The 24,279-nt window shown below is 31.6% G+C and overlaps 1 protein-coding gene across 2 annotated transcripts in view; it reads right to left on the minus strand.

Moving 5' to 3' along the window:
* Nucleotides 1-24,279, minus strand: part of LOC127281624 (sestrin homolog) — a 322,721-nt gene that overhangs the window by 216,402 nt on the left and 82,040 nt on the right. The window lies entirely within an intron of this gene.

Below are 24,279 nucleotides of genomic sequence, written 5' to 3' on the forward strand. Positions count from 1 at the left end.
CATATTTAAGGTTTTTGTGGTCGCTGAATTCGAATTTGAGGTCGGTTTTTTGAAATTCAATATAGCGGATCCAATATGGCGGACAAATTTAAAAAAAAAAATTTTTAAATTTGTCCGCCATATTGGATCCGCTATATTGAATTTCAAAAAACCGACCTCAAATTCGAATTCAGCGATCCCAAAAACCCCCGAGTAACAAATTTCAGACAAATCGGATTGATTTTTTAAAAATTTGTCCGCCATATTGGATCCGCCATTTTGAATTTTGAAAAACTGACCTCAAATTCGAATTCAGCGACTACGAAAACCCCCCGAGTAACAATTTGTGGTCAAAATGCATTAATTTTTAAATTATCCGCCATATTGGGTTGCCATATTGGATCCGCCATTTTGAATTTTGAAAAACCGACCTCAGATTCGTAATCAGAGACCCCGAAAACCCCTGAGCAACGAGTTTCATGTAAATCTGATAAATTTTAAGTTTTCATGGTCGCCATTTTGGGTCCGCCATTTTGTTTTTTTTTAAATCTGACATCTTCAGCGACCCCAAAAACCCCCGAGTAACAAATTTCAGGCGAATCAAATTAAATTTAGTATTATTTTTTTTGCGATGGCCATATATGGCCACTTGCACAAAGGTGGCACGACTTTTTCTGACCACATATGGGCCCTGGACTGTCAAGGGGTTAATTGGGTAGAATTTCATTGCATAGAATTTTCATTTTATTCTTTCAGATGAATTTTCATTTGTTCGAATTATTATTTCATATAATTTCCATATAATCGATTTTTCATACTACAAAATTTTTACTTAACCGAAAAATCATTTAACAGAATTTCTAATTGATAGAATTTTCATTTGTCCGAAATTGCAAATGGCCGAACAAACAATCAATTTCGGCGCGATTTTTAAAATCAACCAATCACAATTTTATGGATAATTTTTGATTGGTTGATTTTAAAAATCGCGCCGAAATTGATTGTTTGTTCGGACATTTGCAATTTCGGACAAATGAAAATTCTATCAATTAGAAATTCGGTTAAATGATTTTTTGGTTAACCCCTTGGGTGTCGATGGGCTCAAAGTGTCCATGACGTGTATACACGCACATAAATTTTGAGCCCAATAATAAGACGGAATTGGCCTAAAATTTGTTACTCGAGGGTTTTTGGGGTCGCTGCTTCCAAATTTGATGTCAGATTTACAAAATTCAAAATGGCGGATCCAATATGGCGACCAAAAATTTTGAAAATTGATCATATACGCTTGAAACTCGTTACTCGGGAGTTTTTGGGGTCGCTGATTCCGAATTTGATGTCAGAATTACAAAATTTTAAAAATTAAAAATGGATACAATAATAATCACACCCATACTAGGCTATTTTGAATTTTTAAAATCTAACTTGAATATCGTAAACAGCGACGTTCAAAACCTCGGCGTAATAATTTTTAAGTATTTTAAAATTATTTTTGTCATTTTTTGAAAAATCGTCCGCCATATTGGCTCGGCCATTTTGAATTTTTGAAATCTGACTTTAGATTCGTAATCAGCGACCCCAAAAACCCCGGGAAGTAACAATTTTTAAGTATTTTTAAATCATTTTTGCCATTTTTTGAAAAAATCGTCCGCCATATTGGCTCCGCCATTTTGAATTTTAAAAATCTGACTTTGGAATCGTAATCAGCGACCTTAAATACCATAGTATACACATTTGCACAAATTTTGGTCATTCAAAAATTTACTGACATTTTGGGCCCACACTTATGAGATTTTGGCCTCGACTGCGAAGGGGTTAAGTAAAAATTCTGTAATTCTGAACAAATAAAAATTTGGCTCAAAAATAATTATGAAAAATGAAATTCTATAAAATGAAAATTCTAATTAATGATTTTTAGAACATATAATCATGCGTTTCTAAATTATTTGGTTGTTGTAACCAAATTTTCATTAGGACAACAAAATGATCATTTAGTTTTTTTAGACCAAACTATTTTGTTGTATTAATCAAATTATTTTGTTGTCGTAACTAAATTTTGGTTAGAATTTAAAAATGTTCAACCAAATAATTTTTTTTGGCCTAACCAAATGTTTGGTTGAGATAACTCTACGACTTTGTTTTAGCCCACCAAAATTTGGTTACAAAAACCAAAATTGCCTAACCAAACGACTTTGTTGCAAACACAAAATCTTTTTTTAGTTATATAAATAAAAATTAATCATTTCAGAAATTTTGCCTCATATATTTTATAATTATTTAAATGGGTAAATATTCGAGAACTGATATAATTATAAATTAAGAAACGAATGATTATGAAATATTTTACCAGGTTGAAAAATGCCACAACAATGATTAGATAATAGGAGAGCTTCTTTATGATAAAAGTAGATAGGCTTGTCTGTGGGGGCTCGTCACTTCAACGCAGCAAAAGAAAAAGAAAGACAAACTTGACCTACACTGTTAGAAAAATCTGTATTAGATTTAATATACATGCGTATGAAGCGAATATGCACTACAGGTATTGAAATCTAAGATACATGTATATTAAATTTAAAGTGACAACATGGCGGCTGTAGATGCCTATTTCACCAAACGATCATTATTTCCTTGATGTTGAAAATTTATTTGAAATTAAAACAACAGTGCGTAATTCTTTAACTATTGTGTTGTTTATGTCCAAATAATGTTTTATAAGGGGAAAATTTTTCAAAAAAAACATTCTAAATACAAGAATTTTAATACTTATATGTGACATTTAGGTTAAGTACTATAAATGTCAAATTATATGCATTTTTACAATGTAAATTGATTTAAACTTGTATTTACATGAAAGAAATTACTTTGCTTTATTAATAAAAACCTTATTTTGTACACAAGAACATGTATAAATTGAGTAAAATGCAATTTTTTAATTTGAATTTTTTTCAGTGACAAAATTTAATATACTTTGTATATGAATTACACTCTAATATACCAGTTTCTTAAATTTAAGTACTTCCCACGTGCGAATTTAGGTTGGCCGCCAGAGTTTGATGGTTGGCCCAAGGTTGGCCTAACTTTGGCATGCAAAGTTTGGTCCGCCAAAGTTGGGCCAACTTTGGTGATTACATGAACCCATGGTTGGGCCAACTTTGCATGCTAACTTTGGACTGCAAAGTTTAGCCAACCATCGGGCCAACCTTAACCCAGAGTTGGGCCAACCGTTGGCAAAACTCCAGCAAACATAGTTTAAAAGACCTAAAAGCTTTGGTTGGCCAAACTCTGGGCCATGGTTGGCCCGAAGGTTGGCAAAACTCCGAAAAATGTAGTTTAAAAAACCTATAAGTTTTGGTTGGCAAAACTCTGGGCCATGGTTGGCCCACTGGTTGGCAAAACTCCGGGGAACGTAGTTTAAAAGACCTATAAGTTTTGGTTGGCAAAACTCTGGGCCATGGTTGGCCCACTGGTTGGCAAAACCCCGGGAAATGTAGTTTAAAAGACCTATAAGTTTTGGTTGGCAAAACTCTGGACCATGGTTGGCCCACTGGCTGGCAAAACCTCGGGAAATGTAGTTTAAAAGACTTAAAAGCTTTGGTTGGTCAAACTCTGGGCCATGGTTGGCCCGAAGGTTGGCAAAACTCCGAAAAACGTAGTTTAAAAGACTTAAAAGCTTTGGTTGGTCAAACTCTGGGCCATGGTTGGCCCGAAGGTTGGCAAAACTCCGAAAAACGTAGTTTAAAAGACTTAAAAGCTTTGGTTGGTCAAACTCTGGGCCATGGTTGGCCCGAAGGTTGGCAAAACTCCGAAAAACGTAGTTTAAAAGACTTAAAAGCTTTGGTTGGTCAAACTCTGGGCCATGGTTGGCCCGAAGGTTGGCAAAACTCCAAAAAACGTAGTTTAAAAGACTTAAAAGCTTTGGTTGGCCAAACTCTGGGCCATGGTTGGTCCGAAGGTTGGCAAAACTCTGGGAAAAATAGTTTGAAAGACTTTTAAGATCTGGTTGGCCAAACTCTGGAACATGGTTGGTCCGACGGATGAAAAAACTACATGACAAATAGTTGGAAATATATATATATATATATATATATATTGTGACGCGGCATTTTATGCTCGTCACAATATTCCTTTATTTTTTTTATAGCTAAATAGTAAATAAATATTCCAGGGTGGGAATCACCATCATTTCTAAAAACAAATAAAAATCAGTATATTTGTCAAAAGTAAAATTATAACAAAAGAATTGTAAAAATATAAAAATTAAATTAAGCAATAGTGAATAAAATCAAAAATACCTGCTGACTCGCCAGATCGATTCAAGGGAAACAGTAAATTGTTGTCCACATTATCATTTTATTATTTTTTTTTATTTCATGGAAAAATGGATATTAATCGGAGTAATTCTCCGATTCAACAAAATGAGTCAGCTTTCCATATTATTAATGATGTTCGATGTACCACAAGGGAAGTGCTTCCTGGTGTATATATTTGGAAGAGATTCCCGAATAAGAAGAGCACCAGGAAGACGAAAATTCATTTGTATACTCAGCTGTCACAACAATGGGAGCGGCCATTTTGGATAGAGAGCGCTACGATGCGCCGTGGCACGGTAGCGTTCTACTTTACCCTCCGGATTCATGAAAAATATCGACTCGTGATAAATTGATTATCGATAAAGAAAGTTCTAATTAATTACTTTCACCGGGACTCACCTCTAAAAAGAAAGCGCAAAAAGAGACGCCGACTAGCGTGACAGGTCGGCCATTTTTAGTTATTCTCATTCTGGAAGTGTAGTAGGCGACAAGCCAGTTTTTCTTTTTTTTGTAATAAAAATAATATTTTCGACATTTAATAATTATGTCAGGACGAGGTTCGCTACGGGGTAGACGTCGTATAGACGGTGAGTCCCGACTATAATAATTTTGTCAGCCAGATCGGCATATTATTAAATTAATAATTAAAATTTATAATATAACCTTCCATTGTACGGAAAAGTTTTTTTCGCGTACTAACATTATACTTGTGAAAATTATTCGGCCTTCTGCCGAATACTAATTGTGAAAATTATTCGGCCTTCTGCCGAATAATTAATTTAATTAAATTAATGAATTAAAGAAATAATTATGAAACAAATTAAGTGAAGTGTTTACTTGTGTCTTTATCCTTTCCCCCCCACTCTCCGCGGGTCATTGGTACAAAAGAATGACGTGCTGAGCCAGCAGGCGGATATTATATTATATTCAAATAAATATAGAATGGTTTAGTTATTTTCCATAAAAATAACTTGGCGTCTTAAAAATAATAAATAATAAAAAAATAAAGTAACGTGAGAAAAATAATTTATAATTAATAGTTTTTGGTAAAATTAAAATAAAAATAATATAAAAATAATCAATCTAGCAAAAATCACGTTATAAATGGCACCCAACTATAGGGCCCGATAAGGACACATTACTTCACTTAATTTGGAGCAACAACATTTGTGAAAAATTATTTCAATTATAACTGTTCCATAATTTTGTGAGAATTTGTAAAATAAATATATTTGAGTTTTATAAACTCAAATATCTTAGAAAAAAATTTGAGATTTCAGCTTATACTGAAGAATCAAGGTAAACATAGAAAATAATAATCAAGGTCACAATTCTGTGACTGATAGTACAAATTCTCACAACAAGGACAAAAATACACTGATTGAGAATCAAATTCCTAAAAATAATACGGTTAAAAATAAAATTGACCATTTATTGAAATGATTAATTTTATTTAAATAAATTATGAAGGATTTGGCTGAGTCATCGCCGCCTTCTAGTGAAATGGATTGATTGAATTGTGCAATCGGTTCTCGATTGCTACAATATATATTTTTTTTTATTATTGCTTAATAAATAATAAATAATATATTTAAAATAAAAATTATGAAAAATATTTTCTAAAATGAATTAAAAATTTAATCTATGTATTCCTGTCTTTATTCCTTCTGCGGACAGAAAAATTATATCCATTTTTTTTTGTTTTGACTATAAATGACAGAACAATATTTTTTTTATATATTTTGTTTAATACAATACGGTTACTGTGTAGTCGAGGATTGATTGCACAAAATATTATTTTTTTTTGTTGTTGACTGAGACTGCTCTTTCACCGAATTTTTCCGACTCCATAATATATCCCATAGTATAAACAAAAATTCTCTTGTTAAAATGGCGGACCATATAATTGATGAGCCAACAATTTTTGATAATTGGTCTATAGACCAATTAAAAATTTATTTAAACTCAGTTAACGTCAATTCAAAAGGGAGTTTAGAAACCTTACGTGGACGTGCCTTACGTTATATGCAATTTTCCGCTGGGGATAAAACGATTCGGTGGTCATTTTCAGACGAATTACAAATTTGCCCAGTAGATTCAGAAGTAGAATCCCTTCCGGATTCTGTTAATAATACCTTAGAGAAAATGCGTGAAATTGTATTCACTCCGGTCTCATCGGAAATAAAAATACCGTACACAACAACCGTATATAGTACGCAAAATTCGGATATTCCATCAATCACGACTACTAGCTCATCTCACTCGCTTACGACAGTAGGAGTAACGGTAGCGAATTCAGTCTCGTTTTCGCAACCAACTCAGGTTAGTCAGCCAAGTAGTTACCCAAAATGCGTAACAGAGTTATTTCAAACTCCCAAATCGTGTATAGTATCATCGGTTGTTCAGAAGCCATATTTTGATTATAAATTACCCTCGTATCAGGAAAATTTACTTATAAAAGGCGATGATCAACTTATTGACTTAGAGGGAAATTATCAGAATTTCAGACCTTTTAAAATCGAAAATAAAAATTCGGAAAATTGTCTGTTGACACCTACACACCCTAATATTAATAAAATATGCAATAAAATTGCGGTTGAAAATTCCACACAGTACGAGTCAGTTTTTCAACCGATAGCCCATCATGGATCTGTACAGTCAAGCTCGTTTCTAGCGAAGCGGTCGGAAAAGCGACCCGACATAAAGCCGTTGTTCAACCAAGGTTTAGCTGTTGGAGAGAATAGCTCAGCAACAGCCGCCCAGCATTGGCACAATCCTGGGCCAGCATCGGGCCAGCCTTCAAATAATAATGAGCATGATTTATATCAGGATATAACTAGGCATACTAATTTCTCCCCTAATTTAAATATTATGCGTAGGAATCGAGTAGGGAATTCTGACATTCCGAATAATAATATTCAAATTCAAAATTCAGATAGTCATAATAGAAAGTCCTTAGATTCAGTTGTTAGAAAATGGGGAATAAAGTTTTCAGGCGATGGGAAAACAAGTGTTGAGGAATTTTTAGAACGCATAGATGACGTCATGGAAATTTCCTCCATAACTAGCAATGAACTTCTGCGAGCGGCAGTATTACTGTTAGACGGTATTGCATTACAGTGGTACCGACTAAACAAGTCGCGATGGTCCTCATGGGACGATTTTAAATCAGCTTGTCGACTACGTTTCGGTGATATCAACTATCAGTGGCGTCTCGAAGAGCAGGTTACCAACCGTGTTCAAGGTAATTGTGAAAACACAGCTGATTTCATCACTTGCATGGAAGGACTGTATAGTAAATTTAACCGCCACGTGTCATTACCAGATATGTTAGATCGCGTTTATATGAATATGAAACCTGATCTAAAAAGGTGTATCAAACGTCGTGAATTTAGCAATTTGGACGAATTGTCTCAGTTAGCGAGCGATGTAGAAAGAATGTTAGATTCTCTCAAAATCGAGAAGGTTCCTCAAAAACCGGAGAATTCTTTCTTTCCTGAATTTGCTTATTCGGGCAAAATAATTAAAAACTCTGAGGTTGATAATAATAATAGCTCATCAGAGCCATCTATCAACCAATTAGATCAGTGTTTTAAAATAATGACGAGCGAGTTGATTAAAGCCCTTTCGTCTAATAATGAATCAAAGTCTAGTTCGAATAATAGTGATAATAAACAAAATAGTTCTGGTTCGAATAAAACTAAAGTAAATAAAAGTAATAAATCGGAGAGTGATTCGGGCAGTTCACACAAAAATAATAATTCGGAGAAAGATAAACAAAAATTTCGTAAGCCGAAAGAACAACCCCCGTGCTTTAATTGTGGAAAAAAAGATCATTCACATAAAAAATGTCCTGATCGTTGGGTAAAATTCTGCCACATATGCGGTGAACACGGGAAAACTAAATTTGACTGCGAATCCGATTATTGTAAGGGAAACTAGAGTTGGAAGTCAACCCTAGGGTCGTTGATTTCCCGACTTCACATAAAAAGACCCTTACTTCAAAAATTACTTCTACCGAATATTATTTAGATAATTCGAAAGAAACTCCTCAGAGAGATCAGTCATTTCAAAATTTTTCTGATCACCCTGATCCTAGTCATTTCGATTTGGCAAATATAGTTCCACCTAAAATCAGTAATGAATTTTCTGATCTTATAGTAGATCAGAAAATTTCAGAACCTTCTGATCTTATAGTAGATCAGAAAATTTCAGAATCTCAATTGTCTGCTACGACACCTAATTATTCAAGGCTAGTCGAAGTAGACAATCTTAGTCATTTAAGTGGTAAGGATGCTAAATCGAGACCTTATATAAATTTGATCATAGGTGAATCAGAAGTTCAAGCTTTAGTAGACACAGGTTCGTGTAAAACTTATTTAGGCTCCATAGGTGAGCATATTATAAAAGCGAATAATTATGAGCTGATCAATAAATCTGGTAGTGTGATGTTGGCCAATGGTAGTATTGAGCCAATTATGGGGGAAAGCCTTTTACCTATCACGTTTGCTGGGGTAACTTATGAGTTAAATGTTCGAATTGTCCCCGAATTATCAGAATCATGCATATTAGGTATGGATTTCTTAAGAACATTCGGAATAATAATTGATAATAAGGAACAGAAGTTGTGGGCAGCTAATGAACCTGTAATTCGGATAGATTTTAGCAAAAACGAATCGGAATTAGAAAATTCATGCGCCGGATTAATAGAGCTGACCGATCGGGAAAGACAGAAACTCGATTTACTTTTAAAACGGTTAATACCTCCGGTTCCAGATAAATTACCCGCAGCTAACCTTGTTGAACATGTCATTAATACGGGGGATAGTCCTCCAATACGTCAGAAAAATTATCGCATGTCACCTAAAGTATGCGAAGAGTTCATTAAATTAGTTAAGGAACTGATTCGTTTAGGGGTATTAGAACCCTCAAATAGTGACTGGTGTAATGCAGTAGTAATGGCTCTTAAGCCGGACGGTACTTACCGTCTTTGTATTGATTTTAGAAGGGTCAATGATGTGACAGTAAAAGATTCATACGCATTGCCCTTTATGGCAGAAATTCTGGATAAACTTAATTCAGCTAGATATATTTCTAAATTAGACTTAAAACTAGGTTATCATCAAATACCACTAAGTCCAGAAAGTAAAGCTAAAACAGCCTTCTTCGTACCTGGTTTGGGTCTGATGCAGTATTCTCGCATGCCATTCGGGTTATGCGGGGCACCAGCCACCTTTCAGCGGTTAATAGATCGAATTATTACACCGGATATGAAGCCGTTTGTTTTCGCTTACTTAGACGATCTGATAATCACTACTGAGACATTTGAGGAACACCTCATATGGATTGAAAGAGTGGTCGATCGTCTGACTAAGGCAGGTCTCACGTTAAACCCAGATAAATGTAACTTCTGCGTACCAGAAGCTAAATATTTAGGTTTTGTAGTAAACCAGAAGGGGTTATTAGTTGATGATGATAAGGTTCGTCCTATATTGGACTTTCCAAGACCGAGAAACTTACGCCAGCTTCGCCGGTTCATTGGTGTTACTTCATGGTATCGCAGGTTTATAAAAGATTATGCTCAGATCTGCGAACCATTAACTCGTCTAACTAAGAAGAAACACCCCTTTAAATGGACTGACGAACAAGAAAACGCGTTCAATATACTGAAAAAGGTGTTAGCATCACCCCCTATAATGGGATATCCAGATTTCAGCCTTCCGTTCTGCATACAAACAGATGCGAGTAACTGCGGCATCGGAGTTGTAGTGACTCAAGTTCAAGATGGCCAAGAGCGAGTAATTGCTTACGCGAGCCGCATTCTTTCAGATGCGGAACGTAATTATTCCACAACTGAGAAGGAATGCTTGGCGGTCATTTGGGCTATTAAAAAGTTCCGATTCTATTTGGAAGGTTATCACTTTACGGTGATAACCGACCATAGTAGTTTAAGGTGGTTAAAGAACCTTAGAAATCCGACCGGCAGATTAGCTCGATGGTCATTGGAATTACTTGAGTACGACTTCGAAATTATTCATAGAAAAGGGTCAATGCATGATATACCGGATGCGTTATCGCGCATGTTTGAAGATTTGGATGAAAATAAAATAGCTGCAATTGAACCCGTAATAGATCCTTGGTATAATAGGCGTATCGAAGCCGTTAAAAATGAACCCCAAAAATATCAGGGTTGGAAAGTAGTAAATGACCGACTATACCGTTATCGTAGCAATCCGTTAATTGAGAACCTTGTAGATGACCTAAATGCCTGGAAGTTGGTAGTCTCTAAAGAAAATCAACCACTTATAATCCAGGAGGCCCACGAAAGCACTCAGGCCGGTCATTTAGGCGGTCAAAAGACGTATGACCGACTTGCTATTCGGTATTTTTGGCCGGGTATGCTTAAGGATGTAGAATCATTCGTACGGAAATGCATAGTTTGCCAAATGAATAAACCCGAACAGTCCAAACCACGGGGTATAATGGGACAACGAATTGTTCAGGAACCTTGGAGTGTAGTGGCCACGGACATTATGGGTCCGTTTCCCAAGAGTTCCCGAGGATTCGAATATTTAATTGTTTACCAGGACTTGTTCACAAAGTGGATAGAGTTGGCACCTCTTCGCGTAGCTAACGCCACCACTGTCATAAATTCATTTCGCGAGCTAGTGATCAATCGCTGGGGTACACCTCAAGTTTTGCATTCGGATAGTGGTACCGAATATCGTAATAAAGCAATTAAAAGCTTGACCACGGCATACTCGATCCATCATTCATTCACTCCATTATATCACCCGCAGGCAAACCCTGTGGAGAGGACTAATAGAGTCCTCAAAACAATGATTCGTTCTTTTATAAGTGATAACCACCGAGATTGGGACACTTTTGTGGGCGACTTTCGGTTTGCGTATAATACGGCACTGCATAGTACCAATCGGGTAACACCGGCATTCTTAAATCTAGGTAGAGAGCCGGTCCCATTGAAATCATGGCGTCGGATCGAGGAAATGAGTAATGAATTACCGCCCGCTGATGTATCTGAATGGATTACTCGTATGACCAGATTATCAGATTTGCGAGAGAAAATATGTCAAAATCAAGATCAGGCGTTCGTTCGACAAGCCAAGTATTATAATCGTGGGCGTCGTGACCTTCATTTTGAATTAGGCGATTTGGTCAAGAAACCATTGCATGTTTTATCTAGGAGACAAGATAGGTTCGCTAGTAAATTGGCCCCAGCATTTCACGGCCCCTTTATGATTAGTAAGGTGATTTCACCGAATGTCTACGAGCTTTCGTCGACGGAAGGCCGTTTAGCTGGAAGATACCACGCTTCACATCTTCAACCATATTTTTCACTAGAGGAAAATATGGAGTCTTTAAACTCCGAATCTGGAAACGATTTAGACCGGGAGTTATTAGAAATAAATTTTTCAGACCCGGAACCTGAGTTGGAGAGCGAAAGCGAGTTCGGAGCAATACCAATAGAAAACCTAGAACCCTCTCAGCGAAAGAAACTCCGTAATCGTTCGTATTCGTGTTGATTCGTATACTTCGCGTCTGGTTAAGGAGTAGTCTCGGAATTCAATTCACAGATAAGATAAGGTGTAAATATCATACTGTATTAATTCGGGAAAGTTTTTATTGTAATCACATTATTATAAATAGATGAGGTTAAACCCGAATGGTTCATGGTCAGTTTCCAGAGAAGGAATCTGTAAAATAAAGATTTTATTAATCTGTAGAAAAATTCTTAGTTCATCTCAATTTTGACCTTGAATTGTGCTAGGTAAACCGGTCCATGGTTTAAAATTCGGAAAGGATTCTGTAAATAATTTCATAAACAAATCTGTATTGATCTTTAACTAAAAGACCGATATTTATCTTAATTTAGTCGTTATTTATCTTAAAACCTTAGGAATTAAGATGAATAAGTCAGAATTGACCTGATTTAGTTTAATGATTTACTTTCCGTCAGCATCTGGAAAGATGCTGTCGGGACCTAACAGTTCTAGTGGTCCATGACCTTTAAAAATTATTAATTCATATAAATGAGAAAAATTTCAGCAGCTTAAAGTTTAAATTTGATCCTTTCTAGAAACTGGGTAGAATTGATCAGGACCATGAATATTGAGTAATTTAGAGTTAACTGGTCCCTAAATTAAAATTTTCCTTAACAGTCAGTCTACGATTGTGTTAATAGTATTTTTCACCGACTGACGTTCCTAAACCATACCACCTTTTCCTAAGAGTTTAAATGTTTGATTCTTTAAATTTTCAGTGGTTCAGCTAACTTATAATTGTAACAATTAAATAATGTTACCGTATGTTTATTCATTTCAGTCAATTTATTTTCACTTCAGATAAATTTAAATTATAATTAGCATTAAAAATTAAAATGGAATTTAATTCTTGAGCAAGTAAGTTCTTGCAAACCTTAAATAATTGTCGATCTGGCGAGTGGCAAATTCCACGGTCGGGACTTGCCTACTCGACCCCTTAGGCCGAGTCTTAGCAGGGGGGAGTTGTGACGCGGCATTTTATGCTCGTCACAATATTCCTTTATTTTTTTTTATAGCTAAATAGTAAATAAATATTCCAGGGTGGGAATCACCATCATTTCTAAAAACAAATAAAAATCAGTATATTTGTCAAAAGTAAAATTATAACAAAAGAATTGTAAAAATATAAAAATTAAATTAAGCAATAGTGAATAAAATCAAAAATACCTGCTGACTCGCCAGATCGATTCAAGGGAAACAGTAAATTGTTGTCCACATTATCATTTTATTATTTTTTTTTATTTCATGGAAAAATGGATATTAATCGGAGTAATTCTCCGATTCAACAAAATGAGTCAGCTTTCCATATTATTAATGATGTTCGATGTACCACAAGGGAAGTGCTTCCTGGTGTATATATTTGGAAGAGATTCCCGAATAAGAAGAGCACCAGGAAGACGAAAATTCATTTGTATACTCAGCTGTCACAACAATGGGAGCGGCCATTTTGGATAGAGAGCGCTACGATGCGCCGTGGCACGGTAGCGTTCTACTTTACCCTCCGGATTCATGAAAAATATCGACTCGTGATAAATTGATTATCGATAAAGAAAGTTCTAATTAATTACTTTCACCGGGACTCACCTCTAAAAAGAAAGCGCAAAAAGAGACGCCGACTAGCGTGACAGGTCGGCCATTTTTAGTTATTCTCATTCTGGAAGTGTAGTAGGCGACAAGCCAGTTTTTCTTTTTTTTGTAATAAAAATAATATTTTCGACATTTAATAATTATGTCAGGACGAGGTTCGCTACGGGGTAGACGTCGTATAGACGGTGAGTCCCGACTATAATAATTTTGTCAGCCAGATCGGCATATTATTAAATTAATAATTAAAATTTATAATATAACCTTCCATTGTACGGAAAAGTTTTTTTCGCGTACTAACATTATACTTGTGAAAATTATTCGGCCTTCTGCCGAATACTAATTGTGAAAATTATTCGGCCTTCTGCCGAATAATTAATTTAATTAAATTAATGAATTAAAGAAATAATTATGAAACAAATTAAGTGAAGTGTTCACTTGTGTCTTTATCCTTTCCCCCCCACTCTCCGCGGGTCATTGGTACAAAAGAATGACGTGCTGAGCCAGCAGGCGGATATTATATTATATTCAAATAAATATAGAATGGTTTAGTTATTTTCCATAAAAATAACTTGGCGTCTTAAAAATAATAAATAATAAAAAAATAAAGTAACGTGAGAAAAATAATTTATAATTAATAGTTTTTGGTAAAATTAAAATAAAAATAATATAAAAATAATCAATCTAGCAAAAATCACGTTATAATATATATATATTAAACATATTCAGTAATAAAATAAAAGTTGTTTCTAATTCCAGTATTTTATTATTTTGTGGCTTCTATCACCCGTTTAAGACTCTTAATGAATTATTAAGAAAGTAAAAATATTTTTACTGGGTCGCAACTTATGAAATCATTTTTCATTTATTTTCACATGCGAGCGTATAGTCTAGTGGTTAGCGTATTAGTCTGCGGTGCGTTAGGTCAGGGTTCGATCCCAGCGAGCGTCAAATATTTTCTAAAATGTATGTCGACAATTGCGTTTAATAATAATAGTTTAAGGTTTATGTAATGTTCTTCACAATAATAATGTGTTAATTGTGTAATTAATAATTAATTCACGTTTGTAATTAATTTTCAGCTTTTTTTTTTAAGTTGGGCCAACTTTGGGATCAGTTGTTGGGCCAACCTTTGAAAGTGATGGTTGGCACATCTTAAGTATTTTAAGTTGGACCAACGTTGGCATTAGTTGTTGGGCCAATCTTTGAAAATTACGGTTGGCACAACATACGCATTTCAAGTTGGACCAACGTTGGCGTCAGTTGTCGGGCCAACCTATGTCGCCAATGGTTGGCGGACCGTTATCATTTCATAGTTGGCCGAACCTTTGGCATGCGAAGGAGGGCCAACCATAGGTATAGTTGGCCCAACTTTGGGCCGACCAAAAATTCGCACCTGGGTTTATGTATATTAAAACTACAAACATTTTTAACAGTGTATGTAAAAAAACTAAATATATGAATTTAATAAATAATTTTGTTTTACTACTTGTAAAAATCATTGAAAATGAATTAAATATAGGTGCAATATAGGTTTAAAGTATGTCAAAAATAGGTTCAGGTACTCTCTAAATCTGAATTAGTAAAAAAGTTTACTAATTTTAATTAGTGACTCACTTTTTGCTTCTCAATTAGTAAAATTTTACTATAATTATTAGTAAATTTTACTAACATTTAGTAAAATTTAACTAATTCTAATACAAAAAGTGAGTCACTAATTTAAATTAGTAAACATTTTTACTAATTCAGATTTAGAGAGCAGGTATACCTATTAGTCCTATACTAATATATATGTTCAAAATTGGTTCAATGTAGGTTCAAAGTAATTCCAATTTAGTTTTAATAATGTAATAAATAGATTTAAATAATAATCCTAAACAACTTCCTAGTTTTAAAAAAATGAACCGTCACTCCACAAACATACTTGAATTTTACAACAAGACGATTCTTTTTTGATTGCCCAAGATTGAAACACAAGGAACAGTAAAATGAAATTGTAATTTTAAGGGTGCACGTTTTTTTTTTCCCTCTATCATCAATACGAATTGAAACAGTGGAATACATTTTATTTTCACTTGAGAACGCAAAGGATATTGTATATAATGCACATATACTATATATATATGTAAAGTGTGAGATTTTGCATTACGCTTCGAAAGAATCCAGGACAGAAGAGAAGAGAACCCTATTTGTCAGGCATTGCGGCGCAGTGTTCGAAACTACAAATTCAATTGAATTTTCAAACGAAAGCGGCAGCAAGCCATAATTGCATGCGGAAAGAAAAGTGGTTGAACAATGTACAAGTACGCGCGCTTATTCAATATACATATACCTATATATGTGTACCTTCATTTCCTTTATAAAGAGTATATTAAGTAAAGTTTAATTGAAATTCAATATTGTTAAATCAATTTACTAGACAAAAAATACAATTTACAGTTTGATTATATATAATAAGAACTCAGGTGGGTAAAGTTAGGTAATTTCCACCCCTCCTTCGCTCCCTTAAACTATATACAAATGGAATTTTTTTTTCAATTAATTTCGATTTCAATAGAAAACTAATTTTTGTTTTGTACTTTTTTAAAAAATTCAGTTGCGTTCCGTAACCCTTAACTGGCATCATGGGTCCAGTAGACCCGATCATTTTTTCACGCTCAAATTAATTGAATGTGTAGATTTTGAATATTTTTTATATTTTAATATATTAAATTGGCATATTCTTATGTAATTTTCTAAGTTTTTTGACACAACTAATTCGATACAAAAGAATAAATGAGCCTCAAACAGGAATAATTATAAATTTTTAATTTTAACCTAAAAAGTCACATTTTATTCTGCAAAATAAATACCTTTTTTTGCAAGGTCCTGCTGTTGTGGTAATTTTTTTCCTTAAAGAGTAATACAACATCACCTTTAATTTTTAAGTCATAATATTAAAATTTAAATAACTCATGAATTTTTAAGTAAAAACACGCAATTTTTCGTTTTTATTTTTTACAATTTTTTTTAACTAACAAAATAAATTAATCCATGTAAAACTAATGAAAATTTAAAAAAACACATCATAAGCTACCTCAGATTAAATTTTTGGGCAAAAATATTCAATACCGGCTGTACAATACACGTTAGAATACTTCGGGTACAGCACACCCATTGTGCTATTTACGTTCGAATGCGGAATTGTGCCAGTTAAGGGTTAATTTTCAATGTAACAAATTTCAAAATTTTTTACGTCTCTCTTTACTTTAGGGGAAGGTGGGGGTAATAGGAGCTTTTAAATTTTTAAGTACACAGAGACTTTGAATATTGAATATCCCACAGGTGGGGTAATGGGAGAAAATGCATTTTTTTAGAAAATTTTTTTTTTGCAAATTTCCTTTCTTTCTCTTAATTTCTAATTAATTATTATAATTAAAGATAAATAACAAAAGGAGTAAAATATGACCGAAACAATATTTTATTATAAGGATAAGTCGGTTTTTTTTAGTCATTTTCCTTAAAGGGCTCCAAGTCCCCCACCTTCCTCTAATCCTTTTCACATACAGCAAAAATAGGACATTTCAAAAAAAAAAAATGCAGTAATTGTTTTTATAGTTTTAAGAATCGAATCTGAGGTCAGTTTTTGAAAATTCAAAATGGCGGTCAAAAATTAAAAAATCGTTTGAATTTGGTTGAAACTTCTTACTCTGAGGTTTTTGGAATCGCTGATTAAAAATCTGATGTCAAAATTTAAAAATACAAAATGGCTGATTCAATATGGCGGTCGACTTTTTAAAAAATTCGTTCAATTTGCCTAAAACTTATTACTAAGGGGTTTTCGGGATTGCTGATTACGAATATCATGTCAAAATTAAAAAATCCAAAATGGCGGATCTAATATGGCAGCCAAATTATTTAAAAATTCGTTCGATTCGCTTGAAACTTGTTACTCAGGGATTTTTCGGGGTTACTGATCACGAATCTAATATCAAAATTTAAAAATTCAAAATGGCGGATCCAATATGTCGGACAAATTTTTAAAAAATTCGTTTAATTCGCCTGAAACTTGTTACTCGGGGGTTTTTGGGGTCGCTGATTACGAATATAATGTCAGAAATAAAAAATTGAGTATGTTGAAACCTAAAAAACTTCTGACTAACAAGTTTGAATCATTTTTAATGTTTTTTTTAATAATCCTTTAACATATTGGATCCGCAATTTCGAATTTTGAATTTCTATCAAATTTTTGATCAGCGACCCCAAAAACATTAAAACCAACTATAACTTTAGAATTCAAAATTTTTATCTCTAATTTAAAAATTTTTTTACTTACGCAATTACATTTATGTATTTATTTTTATTTATTTAATAAAAATATTTATTTTTTTTAAATCCTAATATTTTCTCCATAATATTTACAAGGTCCTGCAGTCCTACCCAAATAAATAACAAAACATAACCTGTACAACAATTTGATACTGAACACTCATAATGGACATATATATATATATGTATATATATATACCAGAAATCTTTAGGTGTTTTCTGATTATACACAAGAATTGCGTATTGATTGTATTATCGCGCATTATAAACTCTTGGACAAAGTTCAAAGAAAGACAAAAGAACTTATAAATGAATAAGAGAGATTTGCAATCAATAATGATATTACGTTGAAAATCATTATATTATAATCACACATCAGATCAAAATACAAACAAAAAAAAAACAAAAAAATACATACAAAAACAAACAAAAATAAAAAACATTTAACATTCAAAAATAATAAAAAAAAACAAAAGAATTTCTTTGGGAAAATAAAAAGGTAATTTGACAAAACATCAACTGACCTTATTAATATATATTACGTAAGTATATGAAGATAATAAAAAATAGAGATTAGAAACAAAAAAAAAAAATTGAGAAATATTGTTTAAAGTAAAAAAAAAATGAATATATTTTTTATACTTTGTAATTAATTTTATCTCTGTAAAAGTTAAGAAAAAGATAGCTATATTCTGACGGAATTTAAAGCGAGCGCGTAAAATCTGTAACATTGTCTTAGTTGCAAAGTTAATTGTACGTAAACACGTAACTTCTGGGTTGACCTCCTTCATAAACTAGGAAAAGAAAATATACGAGGCAAAACATATATATATATCGATAAGAATTCTTTCGAAACACCCTTGAGAATTATTCACTGTTATCAACAAAAGTTATATTTCTCTTACTGATTCATCATATTTATATTATTAATAACGATATTAAATTGATTCGTTCATCTTTTTTTTTTTTAAATAAAATTATGTAAATCTTATTTAAAAATATGTACTTGCGAGAAAAAAAAAGTTGGATTTATTTGGTGTAATATGTATATTTGTTCTCTACTATGTATTTTTGTAAAGCAAAGCCATACGGAATAAATTTCAAGCATTTGAATAGAAAGATAATTTGCATAAAGCAAACCCCGCAAACTACATTGTAGAAGTTTTTCAAGCAAATTTAGAAATGGGTTTAAAACTTTGTTTACGTTTGAATAGAAATGTCTTCATTCAGTTGAATGACCATTTTCTTGCCTTTTTCTTATACATTGAAATTATTATTATTATTATTATTGATCGCTTCACTCTCGCATCTCATTTGACAAATGATAAAAAAAAAGTTAACCATGAACTTAAATAAAGATAAAATAAAATAATATTTGTTAACTGAATTTGAAACTATTTTAAATTTTCGGATTTAAATAAAATTATTTAAATTAATTACAATTAAGGCGCATAAATTTCCCTCAAAAAGCAATGTTAATTTTTATATTTAAACAATTATATTAATTATTTTGTAGATGAATTTTTATTTTTCGAATTAGCATTTTCAGAGAATTTCTTTATAGAAAAATTTTTATTTAACAGCATTTCTCTTTATCCAATTTTTTAATTAAAAAATTCTCATTTTACCAAATAATAATTTATCAGAATTTTCATTCAATATAATTTTAAATGATTCGATTCGATTTTTGATTTGTACAAATTGTAATTTGGATAGAATTCGTGAAATGCCGAATTTTCTGTCCGAAACTGTAAAATGACCGAACAAACATAACCTACAAAAAAAAGATTTCGGCGCGAATTTAAAAATTAACCAATCAGAATTCATCAAGAGAATTGTGATTGGTTAATTTTAAAATATTCGCTGAAATCTTTTTGTAGGTTATGTTTGTTCGAATATTTGCAGTTTTCGACAAAATGCAAATTCGGCATTTTACGAATTCTATAAAATTTTGTCATTTAAAAATTCAAATTCAAAAATCATATTAAAATCAAAATTAATATTCTGTTGAATTAGAATTATACTATAAATTAAAATTTGGTCAAATTAAAATTATTCTTTTAAATAAAAATCCAATTTTTTAATTAAAAAAATTCTAATTTTACCGAATATTAATTTATCAGAATTTTTATTCAATATAGAATTTTAAGTTATTCGAATTTTAAAGAGTGAAAATTTCCAATTTACCAAATCTTCGTTTTATCCGAATCTTGATTTTACCAATTTTTTTATTAGCACAAATTGTAATTCGATGGCATTCTTAAAACACTGAATTTGCATTTTGTCCGAAACTGCAAATGACCAAACAAACATAACCTACAAAAATATTTCGGCGCGAATTTTAAAATTAACAAAAGTACAATTTTCTTAATAATTTCTGATTGGTTAATTTTAAAATTCGCGCTGAAATCTTTATGTAGGTTATGTTTATTCGGTCATTTCCAGTTTCGGTCAAAATGCAAATTCGGCGTTTTAAAAATTCCATCAAATTAAAATTTGTGTGAATAAAAAATTGGAAAAATCAAGATTCGAATAAAATGAAAATTTGGTAAATTGAAAATTTTGACATTTAAAAATTCGAAACTCTTGAAATTCTATATTGAATGAGAATTCTGATAAATTAATATTCAGTGCAATTAGAATTTTTTGAATAAAAAGTTAAATAAAGAGAAATTCTGTTAAACAAAAATTGTACCAAATAAAAATTTGCTACCTAAAAATTCTGAGAAGTAAAAATTCGTTTTAAAATGAATTTTGTCAAATGCTAATTTGAAAAATTAAAATTCTTAAAAAAAAATTATTATACCAAATAAAATTCTTTGAAATGAAAATTAAATGCCAATTAAATTAACAATAAGCCTAAAGAAAATAAATTTAGTCAAATAAATTTGGAATTAATAAATTACCTAAAGTTAATTATATGATTAAAAGAAAATATACAAAATAGAAATAGTTTAGTATTTGTATATACGCGACTATGAAAGGGAATAATAAATTCACCCAACAAAATAGATTTCCCTTTTGAAAATGAATGTTTTTGAAAATTGTTTTTGAAACGAAGATTTACTATCGGACGAAAGATATTTTTCATTTAAAGTGGACCTCCGCAAAACGTTAGAATCGATTTCAACAACGTGATTACGTGATTGATAGAAAAAGTTTACTACACAATTCGTCTATAGTGTCTGAAAAATTCAAAGGTACGAATCACGTACTACTTCCTCCTCCACCTCCCTTTTACATTCCAGCAATAAATAAGAACTTCTTTCATTCGATTTAGAAATCCATTAAAATAAAACTACCCTAAAACAAAAAAGTAAAAAAAAATAAAATAAATCCATTGTGGAGAGTGGGCAATAGTGAATCACTATTTTTAACAAAGTAATATTTTAATTAAAAAATTTTTCAGTATTTTTTTGTATCTGTACAAGTTAAACGAAAAAAAGTTCAGAATATTTAAAAGAAAAAACCATTTATTTATCGAATATTGTAGTTCAAAAAAATTGGCATCAAAAACTATACAAAAAATTTATATTGAACAAAACATAAAAATTTTTATTTTTATATATGTTATTTTAATTATTTATAATTATTCTTTAATTGTTAGGTAAGGGTGAGCCAACCCATGTTTTTGACATGGATAGTACAATAGTTGGGTACATTTGATATGGACTGACCCATATGAACATAGCTGCAAGCCCCCCCCCCTTCTCCCCCTCCCTCGCAAAAAATGACCTAAATTTTAAGGTTATGTTCGTTTCAAGACTCTGAATAGGGCCGCAAGTCCTCCCCCCTCCCTTACCCTCTCTCCGTATTTCCCACCAAAAATGACATAAATTTTGAGGTTATGTTCATTTCAAGACTTTCAATATAGCCGCAAGTCCCCCCTTCTCCCGCCAAAAATGACATAAATTTTGAGGTAATGATCGTTTCAAAACTGAATAGGGTCGAAAGTCCTCCCCCCCTCCCCTCTCTCCGTATTTCCCGCCAAAAGTGACCTAAATTCTGAGGTTATGTTTGTTTCAAGACTCTGAATAGAGCAGCAAGTCGTTCCCTCATCTCTCTCCGTATTTCCCGCCAAAAATGACATAAATTATGAGGTAACATAACCTCAAAATTTAGGACAAAATTTGGCGCAAAAAGACAAAGGAACAAACATAACCTGAAAATTTAGGTCAAACTTTGAAGGAAAATTACTAAAAAACGAACAAAACCTTAAATGTAGGTCAAATTTTAGCTGGAAAATTAAAAAAATGAGATAAATTTTGTTTTAAAAATTGAAAATAATAAAAATTATTGTTAATAAAAATCGTAAATGACATTTAAAGAAATAAATAATAAAATATTAATAATAGTTTTAAATTCCAGAAATTGTCTAAACATTAACTCAAACATCTACAAAACCAATAAAAAATAGGGGGTTGGCGCGCGAAACCTATATATAGAATATAGAATAGTATATAGAAGATATATAGAATATATATAGAAGAGTATGAAAAGATTAAACTTTTGTTATTTGTATATAAATGTTGAAATAATCGAAACCACAATAAAGAAAAGTGGAACAGTGAAACATGAAAAGGAATGATGAGAAATATTCCCACTACAGTTTTAAAAGAAAAAAAAAATGAAAAAAACGAGAATTTCTGGCATATTCCACTAAAATACTCGATGGAATATAAACTAAAATTCACTCTACGCCCTGGCAATTTGTATCGGCACTTGCGAAGAGATTATATATACATATCTATATACAACGGAAAAAGTTAATAAAAACGTTCACGAAATAATATCCAGAGAGTTTACTTTTACTATTTTGATTTTCATTATAAAAGAATGCGTGCATGTATGTATATATATATACTTTGGCGATATATTGGTTAGTTTGCTTTATCAATTTTGCAGTGATGTTTCCTTGTACATGTCTTTTTTTTCCTTTCCTTCTTTTTTATCGCAAATTGTGTTACTTGTCATTAATTTCCTTTCCAAGTTAATTAACAAATTTCAAGCAAGTCTGATTAAATTTTAAAATATTTTTCCGTCATCTACCATTTTCCATTCGAAACAAAAAATGGCTTGTTCCGTTTCTATCAATAAATAAAATAATTAAATTTAAATTCGTATTCAACGAACACGAAAATTTCAAGAGTAAAATATTTTTTAATTATAACGGCGGAATGTAGGGGAATGTAGTCATGAGTGGACCACATTTTGTTTTTCGTGTATAACTTTTTTTTTTTGAAGTAAATAATTAGTTAACTTCAATACAACATTGGATAGATAGTGAGAATAGCTAAAAATTACATGTATTTAAAATTTTTTTTTACTGTTACATAAAAATTTTCTGGAAGTTTTTTAAAAAGTATTTTTTTCGACTATTGTTTTGTATAGTCATCAGTGGACCACCAGCTGGAAAAATCTTGCAAATCTTGTAAAATTATTATCAATATAGATTTAAATGAAACTTAATATGTTTAAGTTTTTAGGGTTTAATAAAGCCGAAAATATAATTCAAATTTAAAAAAAAAAATTATTCGCATTTTAATGATATTTAAGTGCAAATAAATACCTATCAGAAATCACGTTTTCTTAAATATTTATAAAGTTTCGCCAACAAAAAGTCTGCAGGGAACTTTACAGTTGAGATAACTTCCAGTGAGACATTTGGTTATTACTATATAAAGAAGTTTTTTTTTTTGGAAAGTTTTAAATCGATTCATTAAAAACTTTGGAAAATATTGAAGTTTTAAGAAAGCAAAGGGTATATGGCGCGCGCGCGCTAAGAATTACTCTGCTCTTTGCATGAAATATATGACCAGCTGTCAACAACTTTTAAATATGAGGTTGTCCACGTCATATCAGACTCCATTTTGCATTTACATTACCAATTTTTTTTTAAACTTTTTTTTCTTTTCGTACTAATTAAGACCAACTTTCATGATTTTTTCAATTTTTTTTTTTAACAAGCCGTTTACGAGATATGAATTTTTCAAAATTTCAGAATTTTAATGATTTTTGGGGTGTATGAATTTCTCATATAAATCATTAATTAGAATTTTTATTTTAAAGTATTTCATTAGTAATAATTATTTTTTTGACAAATTTTCAATTTTCGAATAAAAATTTGACGGATTCTATTCTTTTTTACGAATTTTTAAATAACAAAATTTTAAGTTACCTACCGAATTTTTTTTAGTAAAATTTTTATTTTATACACCTTAATTCACAGAAAATTATATGGTATTAAAATAAGCTGCAACGCTTATTATTTTAATCCAATTTTGCTTATTTTAATACCAAAATGGATTAAAATAATAAGCGTTGCAGTTTATTTTAATGCCTTTTAATTTTCTGTGTTTACATGACTTTTTATTGGACGGATAAATATGTTCTAAAAATCATTAGTTAGAATTTTTATTTTATGGAATTTCATTTATCATAATTATTTTTGAGCCGAATTTTTATTTGTTCAAATTAATATTTTGTATAGAATTTTCATCAAAACGATTTTCTATATTACAAAATTTTTATATAAC

The sequence above is a fragment of the Leptopilina boulardi genome, unplaced genomic scaffold (assembly GCF_019393585.1).
Source record: "Leptopilina boulardi isolate dan_hultmark-lab unplaced genomic scaffold, ZJU_Lbou_2.1 LbouV2_273, whole genome shotgun sequence".
NCBI classification, from domain to species: Eukaryota; Metazoa; Arthropoda; class Insecta; order Hymenoptera; family Figitidae; genus Leptopilina; species Leptopilina boulardi.